Genomic DNA, 27,576 nt, shown 5'->3' with positions numbered 1-27,576 from the left:
GCTGTGTTCAGCTTATCAGCAGCTGCCGGACACCAAATTCGGCCAATGAGGAGGAGATGGAAAACGTGCAGAACAGCTGATCACTGCATTTAGTCTGTGGGTTTACTACAGTTCACAGCTGATGACGAAAGGCCGAGTTGTTTCAAAATGCTAGTGGTTAAGAGTTTTGTGCGTTTAAAGAGCTCGTGGCCTCTTGGGGTTGATATGCTTACTGGCTTGCTCCTCCTCCTGCAGTGCCGAGCGGAATGACTTCACTTTATCTGCCCAAAGAAAGTAACAGATTTCAATTACAAACCACTCAAATATCCACAGAAAAGCTTTACAGTTTTTCCCTGCCGCTGAATACACGGCACTCTGAAACCCCAAAGTTCGCATCAGCAAGATGCCATATGTCACTTTTTCCTCAATGAAATATTGTAAATAAGTTTTGTAAAACTCAGCAAAAATTACATGGTATAGCACAACTTCAGCTGGAAAACACTTGCCTTCAAAATGCCACAATGATCACTCATTTACTGTGGCCAAGATGTGCCACAAGACTTGAGGCCCGGTCACACGGCACTTAACGAAGGGCAATGAAGCCAAAAACAAAACACGAAATCTGGACTTTCGTTGGCATTAAACCTTCACGCAGCTTTGTTCTTGCAGCTGGCACTTCGTCAGGATTTTTGAACTGTTGAAAAATTTGAACAAATACCGCAGAAAACCTCAATTCGTCTGTATTTCATTTTGCTGTAGTTCTTGATGTTTTTTTTTTTTATCGTTTGCTTAGTTTTTGTAATGTTAGCATTTAGTTTGACTTTGTTTGACCAGCTCAATGTTTTCACACAGTACAGAAGCCAGTTTGTGAGCGCTGCAGTGGAGGGAGAGCTGCAGCTCCTCCACGGCAGTGCTGGTGTGTGGCTTCTGCCGCTGCATGTGATGTGGCGAGTGCTGCCACAGTCATGCCGTCTTGCTGGCCGGTCAGGAAGAATTTGTCTGCCTCCTCCGCCAGTGCACGACAGCCCATGATCGTGGCGTTGTTCCAGCAGTGTGTGCACATGAGAGAGTTGGTGCACAAAAAGTCCAGCCGGAGCTGCAGCATTCTGTCTTCCAGCTCATGCAGACGAAAGAGCCTGCTGGCCCTTTCTGCATCTGACAGTTCAAAATTTTGAGCAAGTGAGCTTGATGGCTGTGTATTTGTTCACAGCGGGGGCTTTGCAGGAGCGTGATCAGACGCGTTTCCGTATAGCCTCTCTCTCTCTCTCTCTCCCTCCCTCCCTCACACGTGTATTTTCTAGTGTACAGACAGCAATTAGAGTTTTGGTACTTGAAAAATATTCGGCGTGTTTGCACTGTGTATAATTATGGTGGCGTATTTAGCGTGTGTGGTTAGTGTGGTGTTTTTTTGTTGTAAAAATGAGGCATCTTATAAATCTTGAACAAGCGGTTCAGTTTTTTTTGTTTTTTTTAAATTGGAGCAAGAGGGAGTGCACATCGTGTCGTCAGAGGCTCAACCAGACAGTGAGAATTCTGATGAGATGATCCCTCTTTTGTTCTGGATGGGGAACCAGAGCAGGTGGATCCACCACCGTGCGCACAGATCTCCATAGTGGGTAGGATCATGCGTCCCAGCGCTGAGTCCTGGAACACAGAGATGGAGACACACACTGCTCCAGCTGTGGCTCCAGGCACATTTCGTTTAAAGCTGCAAGATCAACGTTAGCTTTGGTTTCGTTTTGTTCCATTTTCATCCCTTTTGGGCTCTTGATTCGCTGGCTATTCAGTAAGAAAGCTTGTTCGTCCACCTTTTCTCAACAATTTGTGATTCCCCCCCTTTGTTCAGGAATTGTCATATGCCATGTGACCGGACCTTTAGACATGCAGAAACACACAACACCTGCATCCATTTATCAACAGGCATCAAATCCTTTCAAACTGAGAAACTACAGAACTCACATATGGATTCAGGTTGACCAGTGATTTGTCCTTTATCATTTAAATCTGTTATGTTTATAAAATGGACATCTGTTTTTTCTAAGTCTGTTGCAGAGTGGTACCTTAAAATCCTAAAGCCTGATCTATGCTTCTGCAACTCTAACTCCGTGGCCATGCAATGACATCGACGTACATGTGACTCTAAAGTTCTCTGTCGCGTCTTTATGCAGTTTGCCACAGGAACAGTGGTCTTTTCCAGATTAATTTGTCCCTCAATGAGCTCCAATTCTTTATGCAATCATCGACCTCCATATAACAATATGGTACATACAATTTTCCATCAATTGCAGGTCATTGAAGCATCTTTTTCTGACTCCATGTTGTAAAGTTGGTCATATTTGCAGACTTTTTTGCCAAATGTATTTGACCTGTGATCGAAATGTAATCCGTGGGCGCACTGCAAAAACTTTTAAAATATCACAGGAGAGGAAGGAGTGTAAATATAGAAGTGACAAATCACAGTCCATGTGGTCTCAGTCTGATTTTAAAATTCTTAAGGTTGTTTTTAAAGCTCTGAATGGTTTGGCCCCATCATATTTAGCTGAGCTGCTGACACATCGGGACCAAAACAGAGTTTTGCGATTGTCTAACCAGTGTGCACTAGAGGTTCCGAGGTTCAGATACTGCCACTGGGGAGACTGGGCTTTCTCTGTGGCTACACCCAGACTGTGGAAGAAGCCCCCCCCCCAAGATCAGCACCATCACTGACCTGGGTCTTTTCAAATATAGATTACAAACCTTCCTTTTTAGAATGGCTTTTGCCCAACCAGCAGCGCGCTGACATTTTATTTAGTTCTTATCTGCAAATATTTTTGGACGCATATTTTTACTGATGTGTGTTTTAAATTTGTTTATTGTCTTAGGGTTTTAAGTTATTCTGTGCTTTTATCTGTGTGTGAAGTACATTGGCCACCCTCTGGACTGTGGAAAGGACTATATAAATAAATAAACCTTTAGCAGGTTTACTTCAGGCTATGGAGAGGGTTTGCAGCCATGCAGATGGCTCTGATCTAAAGCGGTTTGGTTCCTCACACCCAGGGATGTGTGTGAAACTTAATACCATATTACACTGCAGGCAACAAGCAGCATTTTGTTAATAATCACCAACCTTTAATAAAGGCATGCCTTGTTTAGGTGCCGGGTCTGAGCAATAAACAGCCGGTCTTTTAATCACGGAAATACGGTACCCACTTTCCTTGAATCGGTGAGTGTCAGTGCTGAACTTCATCTCATGTGTTAGTGGGCACGTCCAGACTGCTTAGTCCACTACATGCGAGAGGTTTTCAATGAAAATGCATTACAATCAGAAGGGATGTTTTGTCCGATGTGAGTGAACATCCATTATATTCGGTGTTTATTACTTGGAAAACCATACAAAAGCATTGGGACTTTTGTTTTTGTCCAGTGAGTGTGAATATCCGATTTATACGACGACTGTTTAGGTGAGTTTTACTGTACTTGCAAATAGAGAACAGACAAGTACAGCCTTCAGCATGTGAACATTTGATCTGATATGAGTTTACTTCAAAGTCAGATGATGCACAACATGCTGCAGATAGCCACAACACAACAGAAGTACCAACACCACAAAAAGAGGTTTCTGCCCCAAGAACGTTCACTGATGGACCCATCAAAGTGTCGTAGGCTTTAACACACACGAGAGCTAAGTTGATTTTATTGATGGTTTCACTCTGCAGTATTTTGGTGGTGCATTAATGTTCTGTTGTGAACTGCTCTTCATGTGGCTATCTGCAATGACTGAATGTCCAGCAAACACGCTATCAAGTCAAACTGTTTTACATGCATGTGTTCATACCTCAGAGCTAAGTGATGATTTCTATTTTCTGGTCCAGGATCTGCTCCAGCTGAGTAGCATATGATTCCACATCATAATCCACCTTCTCAGTCATCTCCAGTAGCACCTTCTCATCCTCTAACCACCTGATAGATTCCTGCTCAGAGAAGCATGGAGTTTTTGTTTTTTTAATTTGATATTAGCATCAGTGTACCAAAGACATCTGCCTCTTTGGTTTTCAATAAGTAACAAGCCTTTTTCTGTCTAAGTGTGACCAACAATATTATGACTTCGAAAGTTGTTTAATTATCACAAACTAAGACTTTTTTTTTTTTAACTGTTTCATTTCCGTGACAGACACTACGTGCACAGTATCACAGTGCATGATGTGCCAGTCACGGTAAATGGAATTCATTGTTCATGCCTTCCTGCAGCAATATCACAATTTATGATGTGCAAAGATCTACATATTAAGTGATTAATAAATATTTTATTTTTTACAAACCACATCACGCGAATACAACCGCTGCCAAACATGGAATCACACACAGTGGATTTTCACACAGCTTCCTTAATTTGTAGCAAATAAATCAAAATATGAGTTTTTATTCAACAGATGAACATTAAAGTTAAGTGACAGTTTGTTATGCTTTAACAATGCACCACCAAAATACTTTACATACAAAGATTGTACAAAATTTAAGACTTCTATCTCAGCAGACATCTGGTGAGATAGACGAGTCATTCATAAGGTACAGTGCATCAGGAATGTATTCACAGCTCTTTTTTTCCCCACATTTTGTTATGTTACAGCTTTATTCCAAGATGGAGTAAATAATTTTTTCCCCTCAAATTTCTACTCACAACACCCCATAATGACATTTTTTTATTTATTTATGCAAATTTCTGAAAAACAAAAACTAAAATTATGTGTACATAATTCACACTCTGCTCAATACTTTGTTGTTGCACCTTTGACAGCAATTACAGCCTCGTGTCTTCTTAAATATGACACCACAGGCTTAGCTTACATTTACAGAAAGACCAGGTAAGCCCAATGAGATAGTGTGGGTGAAATGGGAACATCTGGAGGAGCCCACTGACAGACATCTTCAACTCACACCTCCAAAGAGCGAGAAACTTGGCTAATGGTCCGCATATTTTAAAAAAGGGGGCCAGAGAGTGTGTTCCAATTACATCACACTACTCAGCCTCCCTGGTAAAGTCTACTCCAAGGTGCTGAAAGGAGGGTTCAGCCAATAGTCACCTCTGATTGAAGAGGAACAATGCGGGTTCCGTCCTGGTCGTGGAACAACCGACCAGCTCTTCACTCTCAAAAAGATCCTGGAGGGTGCCTCAAAAAGATCCTGGAGGGTGCCTGGGAGTATGCCCATCCAGTCTACAACCCCGTCCAATGAGGTTGGGACGTTGTGTAACAAAATACGATTTGCAAATTCTCTTCAAACTATATTCAATTGAATACACCACAAAGACAAGATATTTAATGTTCAAACTCATAAAGTTTATTGTTTTGGTACAAATATTTGCTCATTTTGAAATGGATGCCTGCAACACGTTTCAAAAAAGTTGGGACGGGGCACAAAAGACTAGGAAAGTTGATGACTGCTCAAAGAACACCTGTTTGGAAACAGGCGAGTGTTATGAATGAGTATAAAAGGAGCATCCCCAAAAGGCTCAGCCATTCACAAGCAAAGATGGGGTGAGGGTCACCAATGAAAAATAGTCCAGTTTAAGAACAATGTTTCTGAAAGTTCAATTGCAAGGAATTTAGGGATTCCATCATCTACAGTCCACAATATAATCAGAAGATTCAGAGAATCTGGAGAACTTTCTACACGTAAGCGGTGAGGCCGAAAACCAACACTGAATGCCCGTGACCTTCGATCCCTCAGGCAGCACTGCATTAAAAACCAACATCATTGTGTAAAGGATCTTACCCCTGGGCTCAGGAACACTTCAGAAAACAGTTGTCAGTTAATACAGTTCATCACTACATCTACAAGTGCAAGTTAAAACTCTACCATGCAAAACGAAAGCCATACATCAACAACATCCAGAAACACCACCGCCTTCTCTGGGCCCAAGCTCATTTGAAATGGACAGATGCAAAATGGAAAAGTGTGCTGTGGTCTGATGAGTCCACATTTCAAACCGTTTTTGGAAATCATGGACGTCATGTCCTCTGGACAAAAGAGTAAAAAGGCCAACCAGATTGTTACCAGTGCAACGTTCAAAAGCCAGCATCTGTGATGGTATGGGGGTGTGTTAGTGTCCATGACATGGGCAACTTACACATCTGTGATGGCGCCATCAATGCTGAAAGGTACATCCAGGTTTTGGAGCAACACATGCTGCTATCCAAGCAATGTCTTTTTCAGGGTCGTCCCTGCTTATTTCAGCAAGACAATGCCAAGGCACATTCTGCACGTCTTACAACAGCGTGGCTTCATAGTAAAAGTAAAAAAAGTAAAAGAGTGCGGGTACTAGACTGGCCTGCCTGCAGTCCAGACCTGTCGCCCAATGAAAATGTGTGGCGGATTATGAAGCGTAAAATATGACAACGGAGACCCCGGACTGTTGAACAACTGAAGTTGTACATCAAGCAAGAATGGGACAGAATTCCACCAACAAAGCTTCCACAATTAGTGTCAGGGAACTGGCGCAGCAGGGACAGTATTGCATTTGCTCTGCCATACTGTTGTGATGAAAAAGGGAGCTGAGCCAAAAGGCAACACTCTTGATCTACTGGTCAATCCTCATTGCTACTCTCACCTATAGTCATGAGGGTTGGGTCATGACCGAATGAACTAGATCGAGGGTACAAGCGGCCAAATCGGGCTTCCTTAGGAGGGTGGCTGGTGTGTCTCTTAGAGATAGGTTGAGAAGCTCCGTCATCCATGGGGAGCTCGGAGTAGTCGCTGCTCCTTCATGTTGAAAGGAACCAGTTGTGGTGGTTCAGGAATCTAGTAAGGATTGTACCTGGGCGCCTCCCTAGGGAGGTGTTCCAGGCAAGTCCATCTGGGAGCAGATTCCAAGGAAGGCCCAGGACTAAGTGAAGAGATGATATCTCCACACTGGCCTGAGAATGCCTCGGGATCGCCCAGTCGGAGGCGGCCAATGTGGCCCGGGAAGGGGACGTCTGGGGCCCCCTGCTGGAGCTGTTGCCCCTGCAACCCGATCCGGGATAAGTGGTTGAAGATGAGTGAGTGAGTGAAGTACAGCTCACCTATCTCTGGGCAGTTTTGCCCATTTCTCTTTGCAGCCCTTTTCAGATCTCTCCAGAGATGTTCAGGTCTGGGCTCTGGCTGGGCCACTCAAGGACATTCACAGAGTTGTCCTGAAGCCACTCCTTTGATATCTTGACTGTCTGCTTAGGGTCACTGTCCCGCTGAAAGTTGAACTGTCACCACAGTCTGAGGTCAAGAGTGCTCTGGAGCAGGTTTTCATCCAGGATGTCTCTGTACATTGCTGCATTCATCTTTCCCTCAATCCTGACTAGCCTCTGAGTTCCTGCTGCTGAAAAACATCCCCACAGCATGATGTTGCTACCACCATGCTCCACTGTAGGGATGGTGCCTGGTTTCCTCCAAACATGACTTCTGGCATTCACACCAAAGAGTTCAATCTTTGTCTCATCAGACCAGAGAATTTTGTTTCTCAAGGTCTGAGAGTCTTTCAGATGCCTTTTGGCAAACTCCAGGCAGGCTGCCATGTGCCTTTTACTAAGGAGTGGCTTCCGTCTGGCCACTCTACCATACAGGCCTGATTGGTGGATTGCTGAAGAGATAGTTGTCCTTCTAGAAGGTTCTCCTCTCTCCACACAGGAATACTGGAGCTCTTTTCTTGGTCACCTCCCAGACTAAGGCCCTTCACCCCCAATCAGTTTAGACAGGCGGCCAGCTGTAGGAAGAGTCCTGGTGGATCCAAACTTCTTCCATTTATGGATGATGGAGGCCACTGTGCTCATTGCTTCAAAGCAGCAGAAATGTTTCTGTACCCTTTGTGCCTCGAGACAATCCTGTCTCAGAGGTCTACAGACATTTCTTTTGACTTCATGCTTGGTTTGTGCTGTGATATGCAGTCAACTGTGAGTCCTTATATGTAGACAGCTGTGTATGTTTCCAAATCATGTCCAATCAACAGAATTTACCCCAGGTGGACTCCAATTAAGTTGCAGAAACATCTCAAGATTGATCAGTGGAAACAGGATGTACCTGATGTCAATTTTGAGCTTCATGGCAAAGGCTGTGAATACTTATACACACGTGATTTCTTGTCTTTTAAAATTTTCATAAATTTGCAAAAATCAAAAAAAAAAAAGTCACATTGTCATTATGGGGTATTATTGTGTGTAGAAGTTTGAGGAAAATATTACTTGCTGAAACATAAAATGTGGAAAAAGTGAAGCGCTGTGAATACTTTTTGGATGCACCGTAGGCTGGCATGAACAGTTGCACAGGCAACAACAATACCTTCCAGGGTCAAGGGGTAAATATCTCATTTGTTTTATGTTGTTGATGCATTTTTAAATGGAGCTTTAGTTTAATGGTTGCATGTGTCACAGATAGGCACCACAGGAGATCATGGACAGTACTCACTGGCATTTATTGGGTCCTGCAGAAGACATAAAATGTTTTTTATATCTTCTGGACTCTCCCATCTGCATCTCTGCCCCCTCAGCAATGCCAAAAGGCACTGTGTGAGTCCCATCTTTTTTTTTCTTCCAAAAATACATTATGAACTATCTCAACATTACATTTTTTAATTTTCTCCAATATTTTACTCTGTCAGGAGCTATGAAACATTATCAAAAATATCCAATAACAGTATATTTCAAGAGCAAATATAACATTCATGAAAAACGACATTCCAAAAAAAAAAGAGAGAACAGTGCCACCGTGTGGCTGAAACACAACACAGCATGGGGTGGAGTAGCTTAGCAGTTAATGACAAAATTTACAACAAAAATTGAAAGACATACCTGCAGAAGACATAAAACGTTTTTTATATCTTCTGGACTCTCCCATCTGCATCTCTGCCCCTTAACATGCAAAATACTTGGGTTTACACGACGAATTACAAGCTACGCTGCTTTGGTCACTTGACAATGCAAATCGCGCCAAAAAAATGTAACTAAAAACGTCCATACAAGTTAAATTAGTGGTAAAAACAACACAAAAATGACTGCCAATGCAACAACATTCATCAACAAACAATACTGATCAGAAGTTATAAATTAATTGGCTCATTTAGCAAAAAAAACAATGTAATATAGCGGCAGCGTTCTCCAGATAACTTACCCTCAGCAATGCAAAAAGGCACTGTTAGGGGTAGAAGGGAGGGGCTACGGAAGCCCAGGAGGTACGGAAGAGGCAGAGTGCAGGGAGGTAGTTTCCACAGAAAAAAATAAATAAATCAATAATAATTAAAATACTGATGAATAAAAATAACTCAGAGATAAAATTCACTCAAAATACTTAAATTAAATGACAAACAAATTACAGTAACACAATTTGGAAATTCTAATTGATAAGCTGCATTTTTTTTTCATAACGCCATTATACATGAGTGAGGAGTAAAACAAACTTCCAACCTGGAAGACAGCACTGTGATCTTCTAGGACCTGCTCCTCCATTTCCACCAGCTGAGACACGGCTTCATGAAAAGTAAAGAGTTGTGGAGACACTTCTTCCTTCTGACAAAGGAAACACATTTAGACCTTACACAGAAGGCACAACGTTAACCCAGAATCAAATGTCTGAGCTTACAGAAAACACAACACCATGCCCCTGCTGTTAGGTCTAGTGTACATCACTGTCAAACTGTGTCAGGTGTGTATGCGCGGGTGTGCACGTGTGTGTGTGTGTGTGTGTGTGTGTGTGTGGACTGACCAATGCAAAAATCACAATATTAAAGTATTACAGTAATTTAATATTTTCCAAAAACATTAGCGTATGTCATTCAATGAGATGAGTTGGACTACCAATATGTAGACCCGAGTTCAATTACCAGTTCCACTATCTGTCTGTGTCCTTTTGACAAGGGCCAACAATTGTTTTCATAACTGATTAATCAATTAGTTGTAAGGTCCATAAAACATCACAATTGTGAAAAAATCTAAGTTTTCCATAGGCCACAATGGTGTCTTCAAAGGTCTGTTCTGTCCACAGCCCAGATACTCAGTTTTCTGGAAAGTACTGAAATAAACGAGACAATACTCATATTTTCATTTTTAAGATGAAATCATGATTTATATATATATGATCATCTCTGATATATATATATATATATATATATATATATATATATATATATATATATATATATATATATATATATATATATATATATATATATATATATATATATATATATATATAAAAATTGATTATAAAGCAATTAGCAATTAATTTCTGATTAATAATTGTTACAGTTCTACACTGGAGTTATACATAAATCAATGCAGTGGTTTTAGGCTATAAATCTACCACAGCACTCAGAGCCCATATCCCCGTCAAGAAAAAACAACTCTGCAACTACAGGGTGTATAAAAACATTAAAACCCCTTTCACACCCTGCCTACTTTGAGTTGTGTCGTGCGGCATTATGATGATGCAGGAATGTCTGTGTCAGGTGCATGCAGCAGGGGGGAAGAGAGGAGGTGAGAACGCAGAGGAGAACCTGCACACAGGCTCAGCTGCAGCCAGTCTGTGTGTGCTCTGATCTCTCTTCTAGTTTGTATCAGTTTGCAGTTACATTCACTCATCTTGGCACTGACATTCATGTCTCTGAGTCCTCAGGCTTTGAGATCGAGAGATGCCTGGGAAGAGCTTACGAAGTCATGAGGTCGCTGGACAGAGATATAATATCTTTCCAGGAGAAAGAAGGTCCGAGTCTTCGGGGTCCTGGTGCTACCTGATTTACTACATGCTTGTGTTTTGGTAGATTTTTCGGTGCTGTTGGAATGACTTTGTGTCAGATGAACAGTTAGTGAGAGAGACTAAGATGAGGAGTATCATTTGCATTGTGAGGTTATCAGCTGCGCATGATCCAACATGCAGGTAGCTCTGTGTTCAGGACCTCAGCAGTTGGAAAAGGCTAAAGGACTGCCCATGTTTCACATGAGTGAGCCACGTACAGTACATGATTACTTTCTAGATGGGATGAACCAGTTGTTTGACTGGATACCACCAAGGACCCAAGGCTGTTCTGTGGTGTTGTGTATATGGCAGAGTGCAGCATCAGTGCATGCTCTCAGATCTGACCTGACCAGTTGTAACACTACAGGACTACTTTGTGCCTTGTGTTGAAATTCACAAGCCTGGTAAAGTAATTCTCCCCAACTCATAAAAAAAAACATTGTTCAAAGGTATCAAACACATAACAATATTCTGTTTATAAGACCAGATCCTCCACTCTTACATAGCTGCTCACAGAGCAATTTGAGGTCGTCTCGCTGCGGTGAGCTGCTCAGCCAGTCTTCATCTAAAAGACTGAGCTGGCTGACAGCGTGGATATTTGCACGTCCGCCTTCCATCACCTGGTTGAGGTCCACAGTCAGCTCCTTCACTCTGCAAACACAAGTGAGAGTGAGTGGTTTTGTTATGACTGCTGATCCAGTTTCACAACAGCTGCTAATGGATCAGTGGCATGAAGTCATAGCCAGCGCCACGAGGGGGCGTTTGGGGGTGACGCCCCCTCACGTCATCAACCTCGACCCCTCGGATGTTAGAGTTATCAAAAAAATAAAAAAGAAAGAAAAAGAAATACTGGAAAATATAGCAAAATATTAGTTATTCACTAATATCACATATTTAACAAATAAACCAAATTGATTAACTAAAGTAATTAATTTTAAAACAAGCGGATATGGCGTGTGTCTGTGTTCAAGGGATTTGATAGGTTGAGGGTTGCGCTTGTCAGTGCGGCAGAGGGCGGTGCGTTTCCAACGCATCGTGACGTCAGACGCGTCGCTTCGGAAGCGGCAAGGGGAGATTGCTATGTCACACTCTTGCTGTTTCCACAACCTGAATAAAGTTCAGCGATCACCATCTTGAATTTGCGTCGCCTGAACCACAAAAAAACAGCAGTAGAACGTTTCTCCCATTACCCTGCTGGGAGAAGCTTTTTTCAGCTACTTTTCGGAGTGACACTGACCGAGGGAGGACTGACGTCTTGGTGGAATACCGATCGAACCGCGACAGCGGCCGACCCGCACGGAGAAGCCGGCCTTCAGGCATCATCACTGGGCAGAGCGATCCAGGCCGCCGGGGTGATGGAGCAAACCCACTCAGTCCGAAATCTCCCACTTTTTGGATATATGCAAATTCCCAGTTTGACCAACGGAGCTTAGTTCTGCAGCTTTACTGAGGTGAGAATAATGTAAAAATAAAACGTGACGTTTACTGAACTGTCAAGGTTTAATGATCGGCTAACGTTAGCTTAGCCTTTTAGCACAGTTGATCTGAGTTAACACTGTTCATTTGTAAATGGTTCAGTCTTTTTTATTTTTACCAAATAAAGCTACAGCTTTTTTCAGACACCACAAAAGCTCAGCTTTAAATAACTTATTTTTTCGGGCGTTTTTTTTCCATCTTTTTTTTTTTTTTTTTTTTTTTTTTTTTGCCGTTCCCCCCCCCCCCCCCCCCCCCTTTTTTAAATGTATAAACTGTTTAGTGTTTCTTTATATTTAAAGAAATATTTTTATTTGTCCCAATCAGGAACATTTGCTGTGCAGACAACCAAACTTGCATTGATGAGCTGAACACCGCGAAGTCCAGTCGAAAGAAAACATGTCTGCTTTTCAGCAACACCACCAGAGTTAAAAACTGCAGAAGAGGCCTTCATCTGGTCCCGAGAATCCAGCAGAACACCTGCTTCTAAATAAAAGGCTCTTTCAACAGCAACTATTTTATTATTTTTCAAAAAGCTGTTTCATTTTATATTTTAACAATAAATGAACGGATCATTAAAAATGTCCACGAATCAAAGTCAAAAGACATTTGCACAAGTAGAAGCTCTCCACTTATTGTGCTCAAATTCATATTTTAGAAATGACTCTGTCCTGATAACATTAAAGGCAATTACATATTTTGACGAAATTACATTTAAATGACTATAAAAAAAAATTCATCATGAGATTTATGTCACAGAAATCCTACTTTACAATCACACTGCAGTCATTGTTAAATTATTTCCTTTTGCATTTATAATAAACATTTGTATTTATTTAGTGTTTGTTTTTCTGGTTGAAACGAGATATAAATAATCTACCAGACTTAAAAAATATACAAGTTTCGATGTTATTTTTTTTGTCTAAAAATAAATGTCTGAGGTTCCTTATGTTAAACAAGAAATTATCTAATCTGAAATAACAGGTGGCTTTAATTTACAGATAAAAGGTTTCTAAAGAACCATTTATTGATTTATTTAGCTATTTTAATTACAAGTGTTCTAAACTTTTTTTTTAACAGTAATCAGAAATTTTGAAGTAACAAACAACAACAAAAAACATTTCCAATGATTTTTCTTCAGAAAACTGCTCTCTAAATGAGTACATACACACACACACACACACACACAAAACAAATCCACTGCACTGTAAGTCGTCTGGAGGACTGAATTTCTGACATGATTTTTTTTTTGGAAGTACACGTGCGCACAAGCGCCGCTCTGCTTGTGTGAGTGGGCACGCACATGCTCACAGGCGATGATTTAATAGAGCTAATTGACGGTGCTAGTTCTAACACACACACACCGCTGTAAGCCGTCTGGAGGCATGAAGAGCTGTTCGGATGAAAAGCTGACATGATTTTTCACTGGACTGAGGAACTACACGGAAGTCTTTTTTTTTTTTTTTTTTTTTTTTGGAAGTTCGAAGTCAGTGCACAGCATCACCAGACTACACATTACAATTTGGACTCCTATTTAAAGTTTGTGTTGGACTTTAGCAGCAGTGGAACACCAAAATGTAAGTGCCTTTTCTGTTGTTCATAAATTAAGAAAATATGAAATGACAAGGATCTATTTTAGCTGTTATATAAAACAAATAATGAATGCAATTACATTCTTTCAATGGTACGAATATTTCATGAGGTGAAAGCTGGAACATCCCATTCAACGAGGCAAACTCAAACATTCATTATTTGTATAACAAACCAATGATACAGTACGTACAATTTTCCTCCATGAATTGCTGGTCATTTGAGCATCTTTTTCTGACTCTGTTGTGAAGTTGGTCATATTTGTGGACTTTTCTGCCAAATGTATTTGTCAAATGATCAAAATATAATCAGCAGGTGCACTGCAAAAACTTTTAAGATGTGACAGGAAAGGAAGTAGTGAAAACATAAAGGTGACAAATTACAGCCCTCTGTGGTCTCAGTCACTTAGCAAGTGCCGGAGAGGATCCACAGCCAAGCAGAGGGCTCTGATCTAAAGCGGCTTGCTTCATCACACCCAGGGATATGTGTGAAACTTAACATCATATTGCAGAGCAGGCAGCAAGCAACATTTTGCTAATAAACACCCTGCCTTGTTTGGGTGCTGGGTATGAGCACGGTTTGAGAAAACTCAGCTTTTAATCACAGAAATACGGTATCCACTTTCCTCGAATCGGTGAGTGTCAGTGCTGAACTTCATTTCATACCTCTGTTACTGGGCATGTCCAGATTGCTTAGTGCAGTCGGTATATGTGAGGGGTTTTTTAAAGAAAATGCATTGCGATCAGGAGGGATGTTTTGTCCGACGTGAGCGAAAATCCATTATACAAAATCCGTTATTTACGGTGTTTATTAAATGGAAAACCATACAAAAGCATTGGACTTTTGCTTTTGACCAGTGAGTGTGAATATCCAGTTTATACAATGACGGTTTAGGCAAGTTTTACTATATCTTCATTCCACCACCAAGTATCTGTCTTCCTTGATCTGTCCAGATATCACACTCAGGACCTTCCTAACTGTCTCCCTTACCACATCTGCAGTACTTTTCCAGTTGTACATAATCGCCTTATCTCCATCTGGTGCCAGGCTCAACTCCTCCCTAAATTTCACACAAAAGTATTCCTCCTTCAGCTGCCACCATCTAATCCTTTGTCCAGCTCTCACTCTCTTCCTCTTTTTCACTTCCAAAGTCATCCCACAATCCACCATCCGATGCCATCTAGTTACACCCTCCCCTGCCAACTTATGGTTTACAGTTTCTTTTAGGTTTCATCTCCAACAAAGAATGTAGTCCACCTGTGTGCACCTTCCTCCTCTCTTGTATGTCATCCTGTGCTCCTGCTTCTGCCTAAAACAAGTATTCACTACGGCCATTTTCATCCTTTTGCAAAATCTATCACCATCCTTCCACATTCCTCTCGTTGATACCACATCCATCCATCACTTCCTGAACGCCTCAGTTCCCTTCACCAATATACCCATTGAAGTCTGCTCCAATCACCAGTCTTTCATGATTGGGTACTCTCCTACCTCACCTAATTCACTCAAAAAAGTATATATACTCAACAAAAATATAAACGCAACACTTTTGGTTTTGCTCCCATTTTGTATGAGATGAACTCAAAGATCTAAAACATTTTCCACATACACAATATCACCATTTCTCTCAAATATTGTTCACAAACCAGTCTAAAGATACTGACTGGTATCCCCCCCCCAATAAAACAAAACTGCACCTTTCAGAGTGGCCTTTTATTGTGGGCAGTCTAAGGCACACCTGTGCACTAATCATGGTGCCTAATCAGCATCTTGGTATGGCACACCTGTGAGGTGGGATGGATTATCTCAGCAAAGGAGAAGTGCTCACTATCACAGATTTAGACTGGTTTGTGAACAATATTTGAGAGAAATGGTGATATTGTGTATGTGGAAAATGTTTTAGATCTTTGAGTTCATCTCATACAAAATGGGAGCAAAACCAAAAGTGTTGCGTTTATATTTTTGTTGAGTATATATACATACTCCTTCGTATATGCACTGATGACCAGGGCTGGACTGGGGAAATTTTTCAGGCCGGGCATTTTTAACCAAGACCAGGCCACCACCAGGTATCGAAGGGGAAAAAAATTAAGCCTGCTGTGACAGTGTGTTTGTTTGTTTTTTTTTTTTTTTGGTCCCTTAACCGATCAATGTGCACCAGGAGACACATACATTTTAACACTATAAGAAGCATTATGAAAAGTTCTCCCGAAATACAATTATCATAGGCTTATCAAAAGTACGATCTATTGACAGTAGGTCACATTACTTTTTAGACATAATAAGCCGTCATTTCATTCAGCCTTGTTACTTAAATTTAGAAATACAAATTATATAAATACATTTATTATAGAAATACTGTAGGCTATACTATAAATAATATATCATTACTTGTGTGATACAATTCATCATATAAAGCAAGAAATGACTGGATGACTGGACCAATGACTGGATACAAAGTTTGAACTTTTGAAACTGCAATACACAAAAAGGCCATAGACAGTTGTCTATCTCACAACAAGCTACAAGTAACATCAAGGATTTCTTTTATTACCAATTTGTGTTGCTAATCAACTTAGAGAATAACTCTCAATTTAAAGTAAAATGTTAGGTATGTGAAATTATGCCAGGAGTTGGGAAAATACATTTTAGACAGGGATGCCGTTATACTACACCACCGCACCGCAGACTGTGCAAAACAGCATACTATGACCGACGCACGGCCGTCACACAAATAGAATAAAGAATAAAGAAACAACCTGGCGGCGACAGCATAGTAGCTAGCCATGCACACCATTTGCACAGGTTACATTGCTAGGCTAGGTTACGTGACTGGCAGAGTTAGCACGAACGAAAATAATATCCAACCTTAATTCATATCTGAGTGACCCAGTTAGACAGCACTTTACTTCAGACCAGAAGATCAGAATGTCTCTCTCACACACAGATGTCTGATTTATGAACAAGTTAGGTTGCTGTTCATCAATTAATAGCTGAAGTTAGCCTTCACTTACCGTCATGGCCGTAGTGGTCCCCGCCTCACTTTATAGTCACCCTTTCTTGACTTCAATGAAAATATATACTTGTTTTATAAAAAGTAAAACAAAGACCTCTTTCTAATTCTAAATTATTATTATTTTAAGTAGTATTAGTAGTTGTACTAAAAAAGGCTTCAAAACTGGACCTTTAATCTAGGGGTGTTGTGAGGGGGGCACATCCTTGCCCCACGCCCCCATTCCATCTGGATTCGCCCCTGCTTTGGCGTTTGAGCACAAAGAATGGATAACATTTATTTATGCAGAAAACATGACCAGATTTACAGGTAAGAAAGTTTTATTGTGTTTTCACATCATGTGGTCCCCAGAAAGAGAGTTTAGGTGCATTTGAGTGGAAAATAGTGTTAGTTGTTGACGGTTCGCGGAGGATCAGCTGTTTTAATATGCAGATACGGAGCGGCTCAGCTCAGCTCTAAATAAAGGCGGAAAAAAGCATAAAAATGTCTTTGTAAAGCTCAGTGCAGGTGTGCTGTTATCACCGCGTTTTAAGAGGTGGCGACGAGTCGTAGCTGCTACAAAAAAAAAAAAAAAAAAAAAAAAAAAAAAAACGCGGATGAAAAGCTCACAGCTCGCTTTACTTCATAAAAAAAAAAAAAAAAATCCGCAGGCCAGTAGGCCAGCGGGCAAATGCCCGGTGTGCAATACTATCAGTCCAGCGGTGCTGATGACATTCATCACCCCTTCAAGTACCCAACTTCACACTCATCACCATGTCAGACACTCACTTATCTGCCAACACACTCTTAAAATACTCTTCCTTTAACCCCTATACCATTTCTCCTCCTATCTACACCATGATGCAACAACTTGAAGCCAACTCCGATGCTCTTGATAGTACTTCCCTTCCACTTAATCTCTTGAACACATAGTATTTCTACCTTGCTCCTCTCCATCATGTCAGCCATGTTTCTCCCTTTACCAGTCACACTGTCAACATTCAAAGTCCTAACTCTCACTTCCACACTCCTAAATTTCTTCCTCTCCTGCTGCCTTTGGAGACGCTCTACACCCAACAGCTGCCCAATTTCAGCTGGCACCAGCAACCCTCCTCATTTACATGGACTTGGGAATGGCACTGAAACTGTACTAGCAGCACAGCCAATGCGACTGAGTTATGGGTTTAGAACACAGGTAGTAAGTAAAATGTAAGAATAACCTTGGTTCATTATTTGTCATCAATATAAGTTAAGCAATCTGACCAGTTATTTGCTACTAGGTTACTAAAGATGTATTCATAAGATTTTTTTTGGGGGGGGGGGGGGGGGGGGGGGGTTGGGGGTGACTATCATGTGAAGCACCAGGAAAGAATATATTGAAGTGAAACAGCTGGGGCCAGGTCATACCTGCAGCTGGTGCCCATTTCTATCAGTTTCAGGACATCCTCCGTGCACCTGACTTCCTTCTCCTGAAGCCCCCATAACATGCACTTGCTGTTTGCCATCCTCCAGCACTCTCAGGTTAGCTTTACGATTCAGCAGGTCAAACACCTAACAATACAAACACAGTCATAAAACTTGTGCAAAAATTGCAGGACCTCAGGTTTGGGACAGCAGGTCTGCAATGTTTAAGAAGTACATTTTAAATCATGAGAACCAGCTATTCTGGACAGTTCTGTTGGTTTATTTTGCTGTATATAGTAAAGTTAACTGTGCAAAGCTACAGCTGATACTCCTTTTCCTGAACATGCTCCACCATAACAGCATTTCAACATAAAAGCGATGACCAACAAACAGCCAAGACTTTTACTTTGACAGCAACACATCACTGTAGCAATTGAATGTTTGTAACTTAACAGTGCTTCACCAATGTTTGCAATATTTCCTACACACCAGGATCTCCAGCCTTGCTCCTGGAGATATTTTCCATGTCAACCTGCTGCAGCCACACGAGCAGTGCAGACCTGTCTTAGAGAATTAGCAGTGGTTGGAGCAAGGAGAGTTGGAAAAATGCAGGACTGGTGATCTCCAGAAGCAGGGTTGATGACCCCTGATGCACACAGATATATGTGAGTATTTAGCAAACAGCCAGGAACTTATGAGCCTGACAACCATGCCAACAAGGCAATCTGATGGAAAACACCATTTTATTTAAGGAATAAACATTCACAAAACAATTATATTTCTTTTCTGCTTTTATTTACCTTTCCACTGTATATTTCAAAGAAGGTTGAGTACACTTGTAAATCTAATTTTTTGTAGTTGGGTTTCTTCAACATGAGAAATACATCCCGAGCTGCAAGAAAAGAAAAGAAAGCTCTGAAAATCCACACAAAGCAAATCTGAAATATACAATAACTGACAACTATTTACAACTGTTTATTATTAGATACAAAATGACACAATCACTTACCAGCTAATGCATAAATTCCTTTAGAGCAGTCTTGGTTCTTTCAATCAATCAATCAATCAATTTTTTTTATATAGCGCCAAATCACAACAAACAGTTGCCCCAAGGCGCTTTATATTGTAAGGCAAGGCCATACAATAATGATGTAAAACCCCAACGGTCAAAATGACCCCCTGTGAGCAAACTCCCTTTTAACAGGAAGAAACCTCCAGCAGAACCAGGCTCAGGGAGGGGCAGTCTTCTGCTGGGACTGGTTGGGGCTGAGGGAGAGAACCAGGAAAAAGACATGCTGTGGAGGGGAGCAGAGATCGATCACTAATGATTAAATGCAGAGTGGTGCATACAGAGCAAAAAGAGAAAGAAACAGTGCATCATGGGAACCCCCCAGCAGTCTACGTCTATAGCAGCATAACTAAGGGATGGTTCAGGGTCACCTGATCCAGCCCTAACTATAAGCTTTAGCAAAAAGGAAAGTTTTAAGCCTAATCTTAAAAGTAGAGAGGGTGTCTGTCTCCCTGATCTGAATTGGGAGCTGGTTCCACAGGAGAGGAGCCTGAAAGCTGAAGGCTCTGCCTCCCATTCTACTCTTACAAACCCTAGGAACTACAAGTAAGCCTGCAGTCTGAGAGCGAAGCGCTCTATTGGGGTGATATGGTACTACGAGGTCCCTAAGATAAGATGGGACCTGATTATTCAAAACCTTATAAGTAAGAAGAAGAATTTCCAGCAAAATCTCCACCCATGGTCTATAATGCAAACTGAAACTTAGTAACTGCATTCTATGAAGAATAATTTAAGGAAAGAAAAAAAGCGAAATCTTCAAGCAGAAAAAAAACATTCCCTCTGCTTCACTTTAGAAGCTCAGGATGAGAGGAAGGAAAAAAAACCCTGGTTGCTGCTTCACTTCAGAGCCATGCACAGTGCTCATCTTAAAAGCAATTTAGTACTCTTTAAATATGCAACAAGCCTAATTTTATTCACACAGATCAACATGTTCAACAGTCTTGCTGTTTGATAAGCGAGTAGTATAACACAGCACTCACTGCTGCCATGGTGAGTTTCAAAAATAAATTTTACATTGCTTAAAATACACACCCGACCTGTTTCTGATGGATGGTGAATGTGATGTGACCCTCAAGTTGAAAGAGTTCTGCATGCCTCCCTTATTAAAGGTCAACTTCTGAAGAAATTTGAAAGACACTTTTTACATACAACAAAAATAACAGTAATAATAATAAATGTATTTTTAACAGCTAAAACATCATTTAGTCTGAGTGTTCCAATTTTACTGCTATAATTCTGCATTAAGAGAAATTGATGAGACATTAAAATCTGTTAACTTTTTATATTTAAATAACTGAATACAAGCAATAAGAAGCAGTTTGGATTGAAGGTGATTTTAATGCCTGGCAGAGTTGTTAAAGTGACAAGCATATATACAAAGGACTGACTTTAATGTGCTTTCATTCTGTTCTGAGCAAGCATCATATTGATGAAAATACAAGTATCAGATCAGAATTCAAATCAGATTGTGACCAAAAAAAAAAAAAAAAAAAAAAAAAACTTGATTGGGACATCCCAATTAGAAACACATTTATACACCTTTCAGTTCAGGAAATAAAAGTAGCATTCTCAGTGGTGGGCACAGTTCCGATAATCCGATAACCAATAATTATCTAAGACAATGTTTTCATTATCGGATTATCTTTTTTAGATAACTTTAAAAACCATTATCAGACTAATTATCTTGCGATAAATTTTTGTCCAATAATTTTTAGACCGATAACATGGCAAATAAAGCTGAACAGCTACAAATATTTATAAAACTTAAAATCAGTTAAGCACCTACCTGTTAAATGTTTCGTAGCTGATGTGTAGTTCTACCTTCTGCAAAATAGAGAAGAGCTGCTTTAAGAAGAAACCGCTCTATCCTCTGCAGGCAAAGGAGAACTGTAATTCAAAACCATAAGTCAGCACTACTTTATTTTCCAAGACCTCCGCCTGACCGGAGCATTGTGACTGGGTAGAGAGCTGGGCTTTGTGGCTGCTCTCAGCTTGCGTCTGTGCTGGAAGCCATGTAGTAAACAAGAGCTTCCAGCAGGGGGCAAGATGTTCAAAGACAGAAGTGTGGGCTCATTGTTTGGGTTTGTTGTCGCTTTTGATGCTACCAGAAGTGATCGTGGTGTTAAAACTCAAATTCAGTTTATTAGTAGTTGCAAATGTACCAGAGACACTGTCGGGTTTAGAATACTGTATCTTTGATAAGAGGAAGAGACAACCAGGCCTTAAAACAAGTGAGAGATAGAATTCAATTTTAAGCTCGCGAGGAGTGCAGTCAGGCTGTACACCAAAGCTACACTAAAGTCTGGCCTGCGCTCCCGCTCTTTTTATTTAGGACTTCCCTACATACATGGGCAGTACAGCTCCTAAGGGGAAGAGTGATAGCGCGTGAGCTATTGCCGCAGAACCGCTGATTGCACAATACATTCAGGACGTTCAGAACCTTTTTAATCTTGGGCTCGATTAAGATGTGTTTAAGACATCTAACGATTAATCACACTTCTTCTGACACAAGGACTAATGTATCATAATCACACTGTGGTTGGAACATTCAATTCTCTATTCTTTATCTCACTGCTCCGCTTACGGCTGCATCCTGCCTGGGTCATCTTCACATGTCCTGAAAAAGAGCTTAGCGTGCACACAGAGATACCACAACTTGCAGAAACACGTCATGTCACATATCTTAAGTAACCTTCACCCATCACATCAGTACAATACACTTTATCAGAGCAGAGAGAACTACATTCTACCAGAGCAGAGAACACAAAACATGCATGATAAAATAAAACAGTGTATCTACAGAATAACTCCAACATTTCCCCTCTGTTTATCATGCATTCCAACGGTATTACATCTTCACCTAAAAGTAAACAATTGTTACTAAGCAACCACTTCTTGTTCAGATTTTCAGCTGCAATTTTCAGGCACCACAGACTTTAGGTGCGTCAACAAGTCCTTGGCTAAAATGGGAATGGCTTTTACTGGGAGGAGTAGGGACACTAAAGCACAGTAGCCTGACACATTCCTAGGCAATCTGTCAAAAATTCTATTATCTCCACACCACCACCACACGTCACTTCGGCTGACTGGTATAAATGAACCGTTTATCTGTATTATTCGACTACACCACTTGTCTTATTACATTTTCAGCTAAAGCTTCATAGGCTAAGAGTGTGTTAACTCATCACGTCAACAGTTCAAGCTTGAACTGGAGTTGTGAGCTTTTCAATATCATCATAATTCTCAACACAGTCATTATAGTTTTCTCCACTAAGGTCTGACTGTTTCAATGCTTGATATTTTGGCATAGTTTGTTGGAAAGCCAGATTACACTGTACAAATGTATTTGACACCATTTTGCCAACCATTGTTTTGATATAAGGGATCACACAACACATGCAAAGTCCAATCAGAATTAGGACTATAATAACTGGTGTCACCATTTTCAATAGTAACTGCCACCATGGTCCTGAAGTCAACCAGGACCAGGGATTCCACCGGTTCACGGCTAGGGTGTCTTTATGCATTGCATCACGAAGTTTATTCAGCTCTTCCAATGCGTCCTGCACATCCACTGAATGAATGGAGTCTGGGATGAAAGTACAGCATGTTGTGTTCAGCAGAACACAAACTCCTCCCTGTGAACCAGTAAGCAAGTCTAAAACCATGCGATTTTGCATCACCATGGTACGTAAAGCATCTATTTCAGTGTTTTGAGCTGCTACTATTTTCTCAGTTACATTCATGAACAGACCCAATCGATAATTCAGAGTTTCAATCATTAATGAAATTTTTTTTTTTTTTTCCCCACTCCTATCCAGGGGAACAATGAATGTGCTATTTTATCTCCTACAGACCACAATTTTTGGTCCTTTGGTACATCCGAGCCCCACATGTGATCATGTGGTAACACATCTGGGTATATCGATCTCCTCCGTCTGGTGCTGCCATTCTTCTCTGTGGAGGTCCTTGGCACTACCACATATGTATGGTCAGTCACCTGGGTAGGTGCACACACACCACCCCAATTTGGTGGGAGACTCATGTACAGTCTGGAACCACAAAGCCAATAGATTTCATCATACACTGGAGTACCATTTACAGGAGGTAGCAAAAACTTACTAACATAAGCACATGCTTCATCCGTTCCCCATGGACAGGAGCCTGTATAATTACATCCCCGTCCAATGTGATGAAGATAAGTACCATCCACATATTATGTTTTGGTTAGGCTTAAATTATTTGATAAAACATACGTTTGGGTACACAGACGTTTCTTAATTTTACCTACAGTTTTATTCCCTGTCCCGTAAAAGCAAATTGGGAATGGCCGTTGTGATGACAATTTAACGTGATGATATTTTTGCATTTCCCTTCAGTCTAGTCAATGGAGCAGCACTTGGGCACGCTTGTACGTCCTCTGTTGAAATCCCTATCATATAAGTGGTTGCACTGAGGCAAGTGGTGTTACATCTGGGCCAAATTTGTATATACAGTAGCGGGCTGCCTTTTTTGTTTGTATGGCGTGGTCTACATACTCTTGTAACCCAGCTGTTGGGAACGTTATCATGTGTTTGTCTACCCATGCTCGGATATCTGATCTGGAGTTGGCATGGAGTGCATTTTTCAATTGTTGTTCATACACGCTATCATTTTTCAGTGGTAGAAGACCACTGTGCACTTTTAAAACTTTTTCCATTCGATGTCGATAGTCTTCGAATGGTTCATCATCTTTCTGTTTTGTGCGATTTATTTCTGTGTAATTTGACTTCTGCTGGTATTTCTGCTTAATTCTCAGCAATAGTGCGGCCAATCGATCTTCCAATTCCTGACTATCATGGGCTAATGGAGTGTGGTCTGCCTCTGCAGGATCCCAATCTCCTTTTACATCAGCCCAATCCTTTGTCACAGTTGCCATTATGACTTGTTGAACTTCATCCCCTCTAAGATTGTAGGATTTAACCAAAGTGGTTACGTCAGTAATGTACTGGGCTACATCTTCTCGTGGGGGAGTTATACCTTCCACAGCTGCCTTAACGTCTGCTTGTGTCCAAGTTCGGTACACAAGAATAGTTCTTGGTCCTGACGTATGTGGATTTGCCACATGAATCATTGGATAGACTCCTGATCCACCTGGTTCCTGATCAGCCGGTGGGGCTGATGGTCCAGGTTGTTTTTCTTCATCTTTTGGTGTTTTGGATCGTGTTCTCATGACGTGTTGTGTAGGGTCTACATATGATGGGGATTGTCCCTGTGGTAAATCTGGATAGAGTTTATTCTCCTTTATTTCAGCTTCTGGCTGACTGTGTTTTGTAGTATCCAATTTTACTACCATTTCTACTTTTGGAGCCGCAGGCCCTGTCTCATTATCTTGTCTGTGAAACATCACGTTCCCCTGCTCCTTCTTATCATTTACTGTTTCTTTCTGTCTTTCCTTTGCTTCTCTAAGGCCCTTCTTTCGTTTCTCAACTTCTCTTTCCCATGCTACAATTTCACCTTGACCTTCTTTTTCTTTTTTCTTTTTTTTTTTACTTGTTCCACACTTCTTCTCAATACTGTTCTTTAGTTTAGTTAATGACTCTTTCTGCAGGCGTCCATCAAATCCATGATCTTTTATCCACTTATCTAAGTGTTTTGTTGAATTTGGATCAATTTTATTCATGTATATCCAATCTTTTGTTTTTAGATCGTCCCGGGACTTAGGTCTCTCATTTTTACTGTTAGGGTCCTAATCCACTGGTGTTGTTACAATCACAGGGTAGTAATCAACTATTCTGAGAAGTGCGTTCCCTTTCGCCACCCCGGAGGGCACGGGAAGGCCTTGCCTTTGCTTCTTCTCAAAACTTACTACTTACTTTCCTGTGAGATTTTCATAGAGGGGAGTCGAAGTGACTCCACACTCTCACTCAGTCACCTTTATTACACTCACACACAGTTATTTTATTTACACAAATACATAGAAACACTTTTAATAACCATACGCATATTCTTAGGCCAGGGGAGCTCGCCCTCCCGTGGAATTTAACTAATGTCCTGCATTAGGGGACTCCACCGTCCCTGCGAGGTTTAACTGCCTTTTCACTGTGCACTTATTTCGCGTATTCTTAGGTCAGGGGAGCTCGCCCTCCCGTGGAATTTAACTAATGTCCTGCATTAGGGGACTCCACCATCCCTGCGAGGTTTAACTGCCTTTTCACTGTGCACTTATTTTGCGTATTCTTAGGCCAGGGGAGCTCGCCCTCCCGTGGAATTTAACTAATGTCCTGCATTAGGGGACTCCACCATCCCTGCGAGGTTTAACTGCCTTTTCACTGTGCACTTATTTCCCTGTTTAACCGTGACTTTCTGTCACTATTTCACTATTTCAACTTTTCTATTTTACGCAGCCTACTGCCACCATTCACAACAAAAATTTTATCAGAATCAAATTCTATACTCACACTCCGTCGGTCTCTTTACCTCTCGGTGATCCCGTCAACCTTTCAGATCCCAGCCAACGGATTGAGCCAGTCCCGTCAAAGGGTCTGAGTTACCTTGGCCAAGGATTTCTCTGGTGTCGATCACGCTCGCTGGAACCGTCAGGTCTGTTGGGATCCCGGACGAGCCCCCAGTCTTTGTCGGGTTTAGAATACTGTATCGTTGATAAGAGGAAGAGACAACCAGGCCTTAAAACAAGTGAGAGATAGAATTCAATTTTAAGCTCGCGAGGAGTGCAGTCAGGCTGTACACCAAAGCTACACTAAAGTCTGGCCTGCGCTCCCGCTCTTTTTATTTAGGACTTCCCTACATACATGGGCAGCACAGCTCCTAAGGGGAAGAGTGATAGCGCGTGAGCTGTTGCCGCAGAACCGCTGATTGCACAATACATTCAGGACGTTCAGAACCTTTTTAATCTTGGGCTCGATTAAGATGTGTTTAAGACATCTAACGATTAATCACACTTCTTCTGACACAAGGACTAATGTATCATAATCACACTGTGGTTGGAACATTCAATTCTCTATTCTTTATCTCACTGCTCCGCTTACGGCTGCATCCTGCCTGGGTCATCTTCACATGTCCTGAAAAAGAGCTTAGCGTGCACACAGAGATACCACAACTTGCAGAAACACGTCATGTCACATATCTTAAGTAACCTTCACCCATCACATCAGTACAATACACTTTATCAGAGCAGAGAGAACTACATTCTACCAGAGCAGAGAACACAAAACATGCATGATAAACTAAAACAGTGTATCTACAGAATAACTCCAACAGACACGACTGGAATTTATCAGTTATCTGTAACTTCCGATAGATTTTTGGGTGGTTTATCATTTTCTTTATCAAAGATAACTTTTCAGTTATCTGATTATCAAAGTTAATTTTTTGGTTATCTGTGCCCATTCTCATAGATAGTTTGTAGTCAGGTGACACTTTGAACAGTACCATGGACTGGGCCAAATGTGAGCCACCCCTAACCAGACAAACCTGTAAACCATCTCGTTGGTGGTGTTGTCATCAAAGGCATAGTCAAATCGAAAGGTCTGATTCTCCAGGTAACGCGTCAGGTCTACTTTTTATTTAGGTTCATGAACCATCACTACATCTTTACTGGGAATGGTGATCACATCCAAATCCTTCATAGCCAACTCTGAAACAGAGGCACAAACATTTGCAGTCGCACCAACAAAATATACAGATAAACATACAATTTTGTTTGGAGTAAAACAGTACATCAACAATGTGATGTGATGTTTTTTCACAAAAAACACAATGCCTCTGCCATCAGAAAATCTTACCTTTCTTGTTAAGTGGACGTTTTCTCACACAGACATATTCTGTGCTCTTCAATCTATTCAACGAAAAGAAAAAAGACATTTCATTATAATGTTACTGCAAGTAAACATGTTAAAAATAGAATGGCAATACTCACCAGGTCTGCTGCGGTCAGGGGCCGATAGTCCAGACTGGCTCGGAAATCTCTGATCATGTACATAATCTCATAGTTGGGGATGGTGGTATCCACTTCCTGAGGAACAATAAGAGAGGGAATGTGACAGAAAAAGCTTCTGAATTATTCAAACCAAAAATGATATTCATGTGTTTTAATTAACCATCTTATCATTGTTAATGTCAAATGTAATGAGACTCCAATATCTGTAACAAAAACAAAGCAGAAATAACATCAACTAACCTGAGCTCTTTTCTCCCTGAGCTCCTGTTGCTGGAGCCGACGTCTCTCCCTCTTTTCCTGTAGTTTCTCCACCTCCTTCACAGTTTGACTTCCTCCTCGCTGCCACAAACACAAAATAAACAGTCATTCTGCTGACTTTCACATGCCATGCCAACA

General features: G+C 41.0%; 1 pseudogene; it reads right to left on the bottom strand.

Annotated features, from left to right (window-relative positions):
* On the bottom strand, positions 1-27,540 carry LOC117509950 (annotated as a pseudogene).
* Between the last annotated feature and the right edge of the window lie 36 nt (positions 27,541-27,576).

This window comes from Thalassophryne amazonica, chromosome 5 (genome assembly GCF_902500255.1).
Source record: "Thalassophryne amazonica chromosome 5, fThaAma1.1, whole genome shotgun sequence".
Lineage (NCBI taxonomy): Eukaryota > Metazoa > Chordata > Actinopteri > Batrachoidiformes > Batrachoididae > Thalassophryne > Thalassophryne amazonica.
Note: the sequence above shows the minus strand (reverse complement) of the source record. Positions and strands in the feature narration are given on the sequence as shown.